Source organism: Giraffa tippelskirchi, chromosome 7 (genome assembly GCF_054371585.1).
Source record: "Giraffa tippelskirchi isolate mGirTip1 chromosome 7, T2T-mGirTip1v1.2.pri, whole genome shotgun sequence".
Lineage (NCBI taxonomy): Eukaryota > Metazoa > Chordata > Mammalia > Artiodactyla > Giraffidae > Giraffa > Giraffa tippelskirchi.
In genome coordinates, this window is record NC_137281.1 from 50,095,753 (window position 1) to 50,109,857 (window position 14,105).

The window sequence follows — 14,105 nt, forward strand, 5'->3', positions numbered from 1 at the left end:
AATCTGTGATAGGAGAAGCAGAGCTGAAAATTAAAGGAAAAAGAATTCAGACAAGACAGTTGCTGCGAGACTTTCTGAGGTTGGCAGCTCTGACAGTGATGGGTCCTGATGCTCTGGCCAGCCCGGAGAGACAAGGATACCACTCAGCCCAAAGCATCCAGCCTTTCTTGAAATATCAGCTCTGGGCACCTTGAACAATGAGGTCACACTCTTCAAGTCCCATTCACTCTCAGTATGAAAGTGGTGTCATTTCATGACCCATAAATTACCTCCCAACAACACACCCTGTTGGGAGACCTCACTGTAGTCCCAAGGCACCTGAAATATATTTGGTAATAAACCTCACTGGGAAATTCTAAGGTTGGAATTTGAAGGCAGCCTATTAACAAGAGGTACAGAATACAAGGGATACATGAGTACTGGAGTGGGTTGCCATTTCCTTCTCCAGGGGATCTTCCTGACTCAGGGATTGAACCCGGCTCTCCTGTGTTGCAGGCAGACACTTTACCATCTGGCCACCAGGGAAGCCCATATATATATATATATATATATATATATGTATATATACATATATTAGTTTTAGAACTTCATTTGAAGTTGATGCTCTTTACATAGATCCTCAGTTCTGTTTGTTTTTTAATGGCTGAGCACACAAGCGGTAATATAATCATGTCATGGATGAAGAAATTAGAATTTAGAGAAGGAAAGCCACTTTCATTCATTAAACAAATATTTTTAAGCACCTGCCACGTGGCCATGGAGACCAACCACTGATACATGTGACGTCTGTCCCTGCTCTCTTGTATCTTCTAGTGGGTGTGACAGGCTACAAACAAACCAGAGTGTCATACAGTTGCAGGCAGTGGATGTAGTGGGTTGAGTAAAGGGCCCCCTTAAAGTATTCATCCATGTCCCAATCCCCAGAAGCTGGGCAATGTAACCTGATTTAGGAAAATGATCTTTGAAGATATAATTAAGATAAGGATCTCAAGATGAGATCATGCCGGGTTAACTGGGTGAGCCCTAAATCCAAGGACTGGTGTCTTTATAAAAGACAGAAGAGGAGAGACATGACACAGAGGAGAGACCTCATGAAGATGGAGGCAGAGATGGGAAGGATGTGGCCACAAGCCAAGGACTGCCTGGAGCCACCTGGAGCTACAAGAGGTAAGGCTGGGTCCCCACCCTCCACCAGAGCCTTCAGAGGGAGCATGGTCCTGCCAACACCTTGATTTCAGACACCTGGCTTCCAGACAGTGGGAGAATTTCTGTTGGTTTGTGGTCATTGGTTGTGACTGCCCCAGGAAACTAGCAGAGCGAACAATGCTATGAAGACAAGGAAATGGAGTGAGGACTGGAGAGTGAGCGGGGCTCCTGTCACTTGAGCAGTCAGGAGAGGTGACGTGCAAGCAGAGACCTGACTGAGGTGAGAAGTGATGCCTGTGGATATCTGGAGGGGTGGGGGGACAGCATTCCAAGCAGAGAGAAGAGACGGGATCAAGCGAGACCTGCTTATGTGAACTGACTCTCCACCTGCACCTGAACGCGGGCCACCCTCCCCACCCACACGCCCACGCCGAGCCACATTCCCAGGCGCTCTTCACGTTGTGTTCTGTTACCTGCCACTGTCATTGTTTGCTGAGCGATGGGGAACACTAGCTGAGAACTTCCTACAGCTGTGGCATTTCTGGGTTTCCAAGGGGCTTAACCGCACCAGGCGAGACAAGCCCTGTGGAACCTGACACCAGGTGCCAAGTGAATATGCCTTGGGTCTTGCTAAACACCGAAGGTAAATACCTCATACGGATGTCACCCCTCCCTCCTCCTACACCCCTGGTAGATATCACCAGCCCATCTCGGGGTGACATTTCCCCACTGGCTGGGACAGGCCTGGGAATCCTTCTACTTATTACACTTTAAATAGTGACCAACAAATTGTTTAGACCTGGCACCTGAATAAACTTGTTTACTGAAAGATCTTCAGAAGAGGAGGGGATGACCTTGGGTGGGGCAGATATAGAACCTTCTAGAAGGTGGTGGTATGGCTGAAGACTCCCACATAAGTCCATCATTTACATGAGGATTTACTTCTTTAAAAAATTTTAATTGGAGGCTAATTACTTTACAATATTGTGGTAGTTTTTGCCATACATTCACATGAATCAGCCATGGGTGTACATGTGTTCCCCATCCTGACCCTTCCTCCCCATCCCATCCCCCAGGGTCATCCCAGTGCACCAGACCTGAGCACCCTGCCTCATGCATCAAACCTGGACTGGTGATCTATTTCACATATGATAATATACATGTTTCAATGCTATTCTTTCAAATCATCCCACTCTTGCCTTCTCCCACAGAGTCCAACAGTCTGTTCTTTACATCTGTGTCTCTTTTGCTGTCTCGCATATAGGGGCATCGTTACCATCTTTCTAAATTCCATATATATGCATTAATATACAGTATTGGTGTTTTTCTTTCTGGCTTACTTCACTCTGTATAACAGGCTCCAGTTTCATCCACCTCATTAGAACTGATTCAAATGCATTCTTTTTAATAGCTGAGTAATATTCTATTGTGTATATGTATCACAACTTTCTCATCCATTCGTCTGCTGATGGACATCTAGGTTGCTTCCATGTCCTGGCTATTGTAAACAGTGCTGCGATGAATATTGGGGTACATGTGTCTCTTTCAATTCTGGTGTCCTCGGTGTGTATGCCCAGCAGTGGGATTCCTGGGTTGTATGGCACTTCTATTTCCAGGTTTTTAAGGAATGTCCACACTGTTTTCCATAGTGGCTGTACTAGTTTGCATTCCCACCAACATTGTAAGAGGGTTCCTTTTTCTCCGCACCCTCTCCAGCATTTATTGTTTGTAGACTTTTTGATAGGAGGACTTACTTTTTTTGTTAAACTTTGTATTTTGTATTGGGGTACAGCCGACTAACAATGCTGTGATAACTTCAGGTGGACAGTGAAGGGTCTCAGCCATACATATACATGTATCCATTCACATGAGGGTTTACTCTTGGTGTTCTGTACTCTGTGGGTTTTGACCAATGTAGAATGTCATAGAGCTATCATTACAGTATCAACCAAAGGATCTCACTGCCTAAAAATCCCATTCATTCCTCCCTCACCCCAACTCCTTGGCAACCACTGATCCTTTTACTGTCTCTATAGTTTTGCTTTTCTAGAATATTATAGAGTCAGAAATTTGAAAATATACAATTTCTGTTGGCTTTTGGATGTAATCAATTCAGTTCAGTTGCTCAGTTGTGTCCGACTCTTTGCGACCCCATGGACTGCAGCATGCCAGGCCTCCCTGTCCATCACCAGCTCCCGGAGTTTACTCAAACTCATGTCCATTGAGTGCAATAGAGTTCAAAATTCTCAGTGACTCCCTTTGAAACTTCAGAGAGCCCCAGGGCTCCCCGCTTAGGTGGTGCTGAAGGGGCGTGGTTAGTTCTCAGCCAAGTGGCTATTAGAATGGCCCCTCTGTCAACCCGAGCCTCCTCCCCTACCACCCCTCAGTCTCCTGGCTGTTTGTCAAACAAGCTGAGCTCAGTCCAGCTTCCCCCGTGTTTGAACTTCAAAGGTGCATCTGCCAGCTGCATTCTCCTCCAGCTATACGCAGGACCCAAAACTCCCTCCCTTTCAGGCCTAGACTTCAGTGTCTACTTTGTCTACTTCCGTGTCTACTCATGGAGCGGAACTCCCATTTTGTGTACTTTTCTGCAGGTAAATTTTGCTGCAATAAAACATTCTGTTAAATAGAGAGCAGACTTGTGGTTGCCAAGGAGGAGGAGGTGGGAGAGGGATGGGCTGGGAGTTTGAGGGATGGACTGGGACTTTGAGGTTGGTAGATGCAAACTATTGGGCTTCCCAGTGCTCAGACAGTCAAGAATCTGCCTGCAGTGCAGTGGACACGGGTACAATCCCTGGGTTGGGAAGATCCCCTGGAGAAGGGAATGGCTACTCACTCCAGTATTCTTGCCAGGAGAACTCCATGGACAGAGGAGTCTAGTGGGCAACAGTCCATGGGGTCACAAAGAGTCGGATACAACTGAGTGACTTTGAGAGAGAGACAGAGAGAAGCAAACTATTACACATAGGATGGATAAACAACAAGGTCCTTGTGTATAGCACAGGGAACTATATACAATATGCTATGATGATAAAGTATAATGGGAAAGAATACAAGAGTCTGTGTACCCGAGTCACTTTGCTATAGAGATTGGCACAACAACATTGTAAATCAACTATACTTCAGTTAAAACATTCTGTTAACATTTTAAAAAAAGGAAGCAGATGAAAGTTGAATGAGAAAGAAGATATTTACACCATCTCAAGTGTGTTCCCACAAGACAGTTATGAATTACAAAGGGAAAGAGTCACTTTAGATTGGAGAAATCTGGTAGACTCCACATTGACCAAGGGATCAGGGTCTCCAAGACCACAGATGGGATGAATGATACCGTGCGCCTCGGATACGATGCACTGAGGGAGCACGGCTTCACTTTGGGGGACTCCTGGCAAAGTGCTGAACCCAGGTCCCATCACGAGGAAGCAGCTTCCCATTGAAGGGCATCCCAGGGAGTAACTGGCTCCTGCTCTTCAGAAATGTCTGGAAAGGCCATGGAAAGTTCCAGAGGGACTAAAGACTCATAACAATCAAATGCAAATGTAATCCTGGATCAGATCTCGGAGCTGGGGAAATGTCTTTATCATTGGCTATAAAAGATATTAGGGCTTCCCTGGCAGCTCATCAGTAAAGAATCCACCTACCAATGCCAGAGACGTGGGTTTGATTCCTGGCTCTGGAAGGTCCCCTGGAGAAGGAAATGGCAACCTGCTCCAGTATTCTTGCCTGGAGAATTCTATGGACAGAGGAGCCTGGCGGGCTACAGACCATGGGGGTCACAAAGAGTCAGACACGACTGAGCGACTAAAACAACAAACAACACACAGGACATTAGTGCAACAACTGGTGAATCTGGGGAAGCTCTGGAGATAACAGTATCACACCTACATGAACTTCTGATGTCGACCACTGTTCTCTAGTTAGGGAAGACAATGTCCCCTTTGGAAGGGCACCCTGAAGTTCTTAGGGGTAAAGGAGGGAGGGGGAGCAAGAAAGTGGGGAGGGGAGCTAGCCCACAGACTTGGATAATCTGGGAAGAATATACGCAAATCTGAAAAGGTCCCATAGTGTATGGTTCCACCTATAGAACATTCTCGACATGACCAAATCAGAGAGATGGAGAGCGGATTAGTGGCTGGTGGGGGTTAGGGATGGTGTGACGACAAAGGCAGAGAGAAGGAGACTGATGTGGTGACGGAGCACCTCTGGAGCTGGTACCTCCACGAATCTGCGTCGCAGAGACCATGCCCCCACACCAAGGCGTGTCAATTTCCCAGCTTTGTGGTTATGCAAGACGTGGCACTAGGAGAATCTGAGTGAAGGGAACCCAGGGCCTTTATAATTTTTATAGCTTCCTATCGAGCTGTAATTATCTCAAAATAAACAGATTAAAAAGTAAGAGAAATAGCATCCCACTTCTGTCACCCTGTCCCATCCTTGCTTTGGATCATCTGTAGCAGCCAGCTGGGACACAGAGAGACTTCTGATAACCAGCCTGGGCAGCCACGGGGGACCCGGTTTAACCAGTAGGCAAGCTGGTTCACTCATTCCACAAACATCTGAGAGGCTGCTTGGGCCAGGTGACAGCACTGCTCCCATGGTGCCAGGCTCTGCCCTCGCTTCATCCTCAAGACACCTGCCTGGTTTGCGGTCAGCACTCCTCTCCCAGAAGAGGGGTTGTCTTGAATGATGGGGTCCTCCACCCATATGCCCTGGGACCCCATTTCCTGTTTGTGGGCTCCCCCCTCTGACCTCCAGCCCCTGCCAGTGCGAGACCACAGCACCTGGAAATGTGCTTCCCCAGGTTCCCCTCGACCAGCATGGGCAGAAAGCCCACTCCTTCCCCTGGGGAGGGACAACCCTAGAGCCCCCCTGGGGGCCGGGCTGAGCCTGGGACCTGGCCTGAAACCTTGCCCCTGCAATTCCCTTACCTGCTTCTGCTGGAAAGACATCCTTAACAAACCAAGTCTTGTCTCAGGCTCTGCTTCTGGGGAAGCCGACCTGGGACCCAACTGGAGGCACAGAGTGGTCAAGTGACTTGGCCGCAGCCACACAGCCAAGAGCATGAGCCAGAAGTTCTACTCCCTGAGTCTGATGCCAGGACCTGCACATCTGATCGTCAGGCTGCCAGCCTCTGAAAAGGGGCTCACTCTCCCTTCAGGAGTCTGCTCAGACCGTCTCCCTCTGTCAGGCTCTGAGCTGACGGAGGGCTAATGGGATCCTCAAGTCCCTCGTCAGACACTCTCAGCCGACTTAGGAAGGCAAACCCAACCTCACCCGTGTGATCAGTCACCGGTTCAACAATCCAGCATGGGAGACCCACTGTGCACCTGCACCGGGCTGCACGTTGGGAGGGAGATGAGCTAGACGTGGTCCTGCCCTCCATGAGCTCCGAGTCCCAAGGAGAAACCCACCCAGCGTGTGTCACAACGTCACCACATGCAGGACCCAGTGAGGACGTGAGGGGGCATGCGTCAGTCTACCCGGTGACTCAGGGGAGACTCCCAGGAAGGTGACGTGGAGCTGAGACTGGGGAAACAGGAGCGGGGTGGGGGAGGAGGGTGGAGACGGACAGTCCGGACAGGGGCAGCTGCATAATGCCCATGGCTCCTGGTTCGGGCTGAAAGGAGGACGTGTTATCGCAGGCAGCATGCCACTAGCAGGGTGGGGGTCATGCCTACGGAGGTGGCCCCCATCACATCCTCCGTGGGAAGCCCTTAGTGTGGGGTGCGGGCTCCACTACGTTGGGACCTCGGGCCATGTTTTTCACCCTCTCTCATCACTAAGAGGGAAACTACACACCTGGTGGGTAGTCCTGGAGGTCAGAATCACCTGGCGCTGAGTGAGCCCAGCTGGGATCCACAGGGCTGCCAGGTGGGCTCAGGCAGATTGGGCAGAGGTCCCGGAGTGGGGGGGCCAGTCCCATTACTGTAGATTCACAGAGGCTCGAGGCAGAGAATAGGCACCCTTTCCGAACCCCTACAAAGCAGGGGACTGGATGGACTAGTAGTGGTGCTGTCCATGGGGCTGTTATCATGGGTAGGGCCCATGCTAAGACCTGCCGGAGGGGGTCCTACATTTCCTATGTTTGTTTTAATTTAGGAAAAATTCTGTTGACTCTTCAGAGTCTGGTGAGCATCATGGGATATGATAACTTAGAAAAAAAAAAAGGATTTTCTTTCTTGATGAACTGTCCACTTCTTTCTCAGCATGGAACTTTTGGTCTTAGCTGTTAGGAACCTCAGCGCTCTGGTTAGCGCTCAGTTAATGCTAAGCTTCACCCAGCTGTATCAGTTACCAACCTCCCGGCTACAAGTGGCAGAAACTGACTCTGGGTACTTTAAGCAAAAAAGGGAATTTGGTGGAAGGATACCAGATCTGCCAAGACCATGCAAGGGGATGGAGAGAGACCATCCTTCTCAACATCCCCAGTGGGAGTGGGGTGCTGCCCCCAGTCCACCCACCTATCCATCCAGCAGAGAGTTGCTGAGTGGGAGGAGCTGGCAGCGGAGCAGTGGTCATGGGAGACATTGACGGCAAAGACCACAGGTGTTCTCTATATGTGGGTATTTTAGGGTAATCACCTCCTCCCACTTCACTGGAGTTTTTCTCAGTGTCTTGCTTTGGGTTCTCCCACACCCAAAGACATGTGGTTTATCTGAGAGGTGGCCTCCAGGAAACACTGACAGAAGGGAATGAAGCAGGACTGGGAAGGAACCGACAGACGGGGGCATCTGGTCTACCCTGATGGGGGCTGAGTGAGCCCTCAATGGGGAGTCAGCTGTTCACTGGAAGCAACTTTCTACAGAGGTCAAGGGTTGGGGACGGTGCCACGTCTGCTACAGCAGGCTTGAGGTGTACACAGGCAAACGTTTTCACCCCCTCCCCATATTCCATGTATTGATAAGTCTGCTCTGTCTTGCTGTGTTGCATAATACAAGTTATGAGCTCCACAACCTTTCTTTCCCCTTTGTGCCAATTTCTGTGCTTCTGGTGGAAAGAACATCAGCAAGATCAGGAGGAGGAAACGCTTTTGTCCTCAACAGCTTCAGAGAATGAGATTCTATTCCGCCCCAGGAAACCATCCTTGCAGTTGTTAGGATTTTTACCTGGTTGAATGGAAATCAAAGTCTTAGAGAAGCACATAAAACAAAGGCACTGCTTAATGAATGATTTACCAGATGCATCCCTTGGAACCACCAGCTGGGACCAGAATTAGAACTCCGGGCTCTGCCATGTGTCTCCTCCAGTGACAACCCCCCTCCCCACAGGTGGACCAATTCTCCTGACTGGGTATTCACCTCATATGAGACTCATATTCATCTCATATGAGATGCACTGATTCTCATATGTTCATCATCACTTCCTATGTCCTGTATATTTCTTTAACCAACACATTTCCCATTGCATATCTGTTTCCTGGGGCTGCTGTAATAGATGGTCACAAACTTAAGTGGCTTGGTTCTCTTACAGGTCAAATGTCTGAAACAGCCCCACTGGACTAAAATCAACTAAAATCTGCAGGGCAGCGTTCCTTCTGGAGGCACTAGGGGAGAATATGTTCCCTTATCTTTTCCAGCTTCTAGAAGCCATGGCATTCCTTGGCTCATGACCCCTTCCTCCATCTTCACAAACTTCGATGCTGGCTGGGTCTTTCTCATGCTGCTTCACCCTGTTGTCAACCCCCTGCCTCCTGTAAGGACTTTGTCATGACACTGGACTCACCTGGCCCATCCAGGATCATCTCCCATCCCCAGGTCTTTAACCCGGTCACACCTGAAAAGGTCCTTTTGCCAGGTCAGGTCACAGGTTCTGAGGACTAGGAGGATGTGGATACCTGTAGTCAAAGCTATTGGTTTTTCCAATAGTCATGTACAGATGTGAGAGCTTGACCATAAAGAAGGCTAAGCACTGAAGAACTGATCCTTTCGAACTGTAGTGCTGGAGAAGACTCTGAAGAGTCCCTTGGACTGCAAGGAGATCAAACCAGTCAATCATAAAGGAAATCAACTCTGAATATCCATTGGAAGGACTGATGCTGAAGCTGAAGCTCCAATACTTTGGCCACCTGATGTGAAGAGCGGACACACTGGAAAAGACCCTGATGCTGTGAAAGATTGAGGGGAGGAGGAGAAGGGGACGATAGAGGATGAGATGGTTGGTTGGCATCACTGACTCAATGGACATGAGTCTGAGCAAACTCCAGGAGATAGCAAAGGACAGGGAAGCCTGGCGTGCTGCAGTCCATGGGGTAGTAAAGAGTCAGATATGATTAGGTGACTGAACAACAACCTTTGAGGGGCCACTATTCAGTCTTCTGCTCCACCCATCTTTTTCCCTTCTCCCCTTACACTGTATCTGTTGAGACACCCAGGCCATCTGACCTGTAGTGGTCCCTACAGGCTGGACTACGTTGACTATATACTCCAGGCCCAGTGCTGCTGCATGGCCCTCCGTCCTGGGAATTTCCTGCAAACTGGCAGTGGGATCCAGGGGCTGGACTGGGCTCAGGCCCCATCCCCTTGGTCTTATGGGCTTGCATCAGGACCACAGACCCCCTCGTGGCTGGTGGTCCCTTTTTGTGATGTCAGTATCATTGGCGTTCAATGTCCAGATCCACTCACTCACCATTGCATTGCAACACTGTGATGTTCCAGTACTGTCTCCTGCAGTTTACTGTATTAGTTGGAATACTTTCCTCAAGAGATGCTTTCTGTTACATATAGTTTGTCACCAGTGGAACAGGGAGGCAGAATGACGGCTTGACTCCTTCCCTTCACTACTTTTCAGGCTAACAACCCAGTTCATATCATCCCCTGAAGGAGATCCACTAGTTTTTAAGAAACATGTCCTATCTCTCCGTTAGATATTTTCATCTTAAGCAAAGGGTTTGAGAGCCTGTGTCCTATTTAAATTAACCATTTTTTAAATGAATGTTTATGTTTATTTGGCTGCACCTGGTCTTAGTTGCAGCATATGGGATCTTCAGTCTTTGCTGTGGCATGCAGGATCTTTAGTTGCACCGTGTGGGTTCTAGTTCCCTGACCAGGGATTGAACCCAGGCCCTCTGCATTGGGAGCACAGAGCCTTAGCCACTGGACCACCAGTGTGCGTGTGTGCTAAGTCGCTTCAGTTGTGTCCGACTCTTTGTGACCCCATGGACTGTAGCCTGCCAGGCTCCTCTGTCCATTGGGGATTCTCCAGGCAAGAATACTGGAGTGGGTTGCTGTGCACTTCTCAAGGGGATCTTCCCAAAACAGGGATCGAACCCACCTCTCTTATGTCTCCTGCACTCGCAGGCAGGTTCTTTACCACTAGCACCTTCTGGACGTCCCTGGGCCACCAGGGAAGCCCCTAAATTAACAATTCTTAACTGAAGTTTCAGAGCCTGGGGGGACAGCCACACCTGGCCAGTAAGCCCTGACCTCCTGCTCCCTCTACAACTGCCCCCACCCCCCCAGGCTTCAGGAACCCCCAAGCTCCTTGACTGTTCCTGCCTCTGTCTTCCCACCAGTCCCCAGGGGAGAGGAACCTTCATGAGGCTCCCAAAGGCATCACTGCTCTTGCAGCTCAGAGGCCCCCTCCTGTCTTCTCCCTGGGACTCCAGGGAGCCCGTCGCTCTGGGCAACCGTGAGCTCCTCCTTACTGTCTCTGGCCACATCAGTGCCTTGTAGCCTCCCCGCCTCAGGAGGACTCCCTTCTCTTTCCAGAAGCCCCCTATCTCCTTTCCACTCTCTCCCAGGAGGCTCTGCCCCTGCCCCAGCTCTGCTCAGGGGAAGCAGGTTCCTGGTGACCTGTTTTAGGCGGCTTCCCAAGCATCCTATGAGTGATGATGTGTAGGTCTGGCCACCTCCCTCAGCCCTGACACCTCTGTTGGATAAGAATAGCTAGTCCTTCCAGAACATCTGCCGTGCAACGGGTACCATCCTAGGCACTTAACTAGTCTCACCACACAGCTAGACTAGGAGGCTGGCACTGTCATCATGCATTTGCTAGATGATGAGACTGGCTCAGGGACACCTTGGGAGTAGGAGGAGGAACCAGGACCCACCCACTGACCACTGGGCTCCTGAGTCGGCCAGAAAACAACACCACTAAGACCAATCCCTCAGCATCCTTTGGGGAAGGAGCCAGAACCCGCATAAGGAGTCAACAAGGCAAGAAGGGACTCACTGCCTTGGGAGCAGTAGTTCTGGAACTCTGGCCAGCATCAGAGTCACAGGAGGGAGTGATAAAGCACAGACCACTGGGCCAACCCCAGAGTCCCTCACTCAATAGGGCTGGGGAGCCTGAGAACCTGCATTTCTAACGAGTTCTCCTCCGGGGATGCTGATGCTGCCGGTCTGAGGATCCCCCTTTGGAAACGGCTGCTCTAGTAAACTCGCCTGCCTGCTGTGGAAGAATAGGGGCCAGGCTCCCTCCCGGGGCACATGGTGTGGTGGTTCCAACACAAACTTTCCCATCCAGGTGGTCCTGTGATAAAGTGTGTGTGTGTGTGTGTTTTCAGTCGCTCAGTCGTGTCTGACTCTTTGTGACCCCATGGACTGTAGCCCACCAGGCTCCTCTGTCCATGCGATTTCTCAGGCAAGCATACTAGAGTGGGTTGCCATTTCCTTCTCCAGGGGATCTTCCCAACCCAGGGATCAGACTCACATCTCCTGCATTGGCAGGCAGAGTCTTTACCATTGAGCCATCTGGGAAGCCCCAATAATAACCTTGTGATTATGTTAAAAAAAAAAAAACAAAAAACCTTCATCTGTTAGAGATGCATTCTGAGACATTCACAGGTATTGTATATGTCTGAGATTCACTTTAAAATACTCCAGACTCTACCTCTGCAAAAGGTTGAAGGTCTAGATGAAACAATGGTAGCTGGCTGATGAGTCCAGAGAGCGTCATTCTACCACTTTCTACACCTTGTTTATATGTGAAAGTGTTATTCATAAGCCTCGCTGATTTCAGGTAGGGGAAAAGCTCTGGCTCCCCACTTACAACTGACCTTGAGCTAGAAACTTGCAGTGTCTGAGCCTCGATTCTTTTTGCTGTCAATGCAGCTGATGGCATCTTTCCAACTGGGTTGTCAAGGACATCATGGATAAGAGATGTTAGCACTCACCTTGGCACGTGACCCATGAGACTTTAATTCCCCCGATGTACTCTCACACATTCTCCAGCCTGAAGACAGGGCAGCACGTAATGGGCAGGGGACTCACCCATCTCAAGACACCTGTTCAACAAGTTCCTGGGATGAGTGTGGAACTTTCCAGAAGCCTGCCCATCTGCGAGCAGGCAGTGTGGGTGTGGAATGTGGGGTGGGGAGGCTGTGTGTGCGTTCTTGGAATGTGAGGCTTCTGGGCGGTCACGGGCAGGTTGGCCACTTGGACGCCTCGCTATTGCCCCCACAATACAGCTCGGACTTGCCCAGGGGGGCGGTGGGGGGGTTCTTTATGGAGCCACCGGGTCGGAGGCAGGAGATCCCTGGTTTCCAGTTCAGAGGTGGTTCCGGTGGATTCCATGGGGCCTTCAGCTTGCCAAACCGTCTCCAGTCAAGGAGTGCTGTGGTTGGTGTTCTGTATTGTTTTGGTTTTGATTACAAAAAACAAAACCACATTTGTGCTAGCCCAGGGCAAACTCAGGGCGGCCGGTGACTGGGAACCCTGGAGCTGTTTCCTTGAACCTCAATGCAGGGAGGGTGGCCAAGTCTCATATCGGTTGGCACCAACTGAAAACCTGTCAAGAACATATTGGCTTCGCTCTCTCTTTCCCTCTCCCTGCTCCTCCTCTCTCTCTGGGTCTCCCTCCCATCCCTCTTCTCATGGACAGGACAGGAAATGGCCTCCACAAAGCACCAAGTCCTACCCCTCTTTCTGTACCACCAGGACTGGCTGAAGTTTGCCCAGCATTTTCTGTGTGCCAGGTCTTGGACAAAAGACTTCACCACCTGGATTTCACGTAATCCCACAGCAGCCATAGAAGAAGGTACTACTTTCATCCTTCCAACTTTCAGAGATGAAACTGAAGCATCGAGAAGCTTAAGAAGTTACCTGAGAACATGTACATTCAAGAGCAGCGTCTTGGCGGGCGGAGGAATCTGATTGGCTCAGCTTGAGTCAGGTGACCTGTTTCTCCACCAATCAGCTGTGGGGAAGGAGGCGGGCCTCAGAGCATCAACGTGGCAACCTCCAGGCCCAGCATTAGAGAATTATTCTCAGATGGGGCGGTGAGCCTGGCACGTGATCCCACTCTGTTCCTTTCCTCCTTCCTGAATAGCTTCCCATGGACACAAATCCCTGCAGCATTTGTCTTTCCACTGGTGAAGTCAGATGAGGCTGGAGTTCAAATACTGCCTCCGCCATTTTCCTGATGGTCTGTTCTTGGGCAAATGACTTCACCTCCCTGAGCCTTCGTGTTGTCATCTGTAAATGGGGATCATAAGACCGGCTTCTCAGAGACATGTGTGTGCTCAGTCACTTCAGGTGTGTCCAACTCTTTGCAACCCCAAAGGACTGTAGCTCGCCAGGCTCCTCTGTCCTTGGGGTTTTTCAGGCAAGAATACTGGAGTGGGTTGCCATTTTCTCCTCCAGGGCATCTTCTCGACCCAGGGGTTCAACCTGTGTCTCCGGTGTGTCCCGCACTGGCAGGCAAATTCTTTTACACTGAGCTACCTGAGAAGCCCTTCTCAGAGACATGGGGAGAAGCAAATGAGACCATAACCCAGGTAAACCCTCCAGTGGCTTCCCATTGTTTTCATGGTCAAGTTGAAACTCAAGGTGTAAACTGGCTGGCACCTGCTTAACATCCTATCCTGTATCTTCCCAGTGCCAGAGTACCCCTAATCCAGCCATGCCTCTGCCTGAATGCCTTCCCTCTTCTTCCCAATTGACATTAGCAGACCTGTCCCCAAGTGGGCTGAACTGTGTCCCCCTAAAAGTTGTGTCCACATTCTGACTCCATGACCTGTG

The 14,105-nt window shown here is 50.1% G+C and overlaps 1 protein-coding gene across 7 annotated transcripts in view; it reads right to left on the bottom strand.

Annotated features, from left to right (window-relative positions):
- Nucleotides 1-13,289, bottom strand: part of ATP2C2 (ATPase secretory pathway Ca2+ transporting 2) — a 100,228-nt gene extending 86,939 nt beyond the window's left edge. The window contains exons 1-3 of one of the 7 annotated variants that reach the window (XM_081511493.1): nucleotides 13,188-13,232; nucleotides 12,260-12,370; nucleotides 8,101-8,252 (exon numbers count right to left, since the gene is read on the bottom strand). The gene's annotated coding sequence lies outside the window, so the exon portion shown is untranslated. Of the gene's footprint in view, nucleotides 1-8,100; nucleotides 8,253-12,259; nucleotides 12,371-13,002 lie in introns of all 7 variants that reach the window. The other 6 variants (XM_081511497.1, XM_081511498.1, XM_081511494.1 and 3 more) reach the window with 6 other exon arrangements.
- Nucleotides 13,290-14,105: the final 816 nt, after the last annotated feature.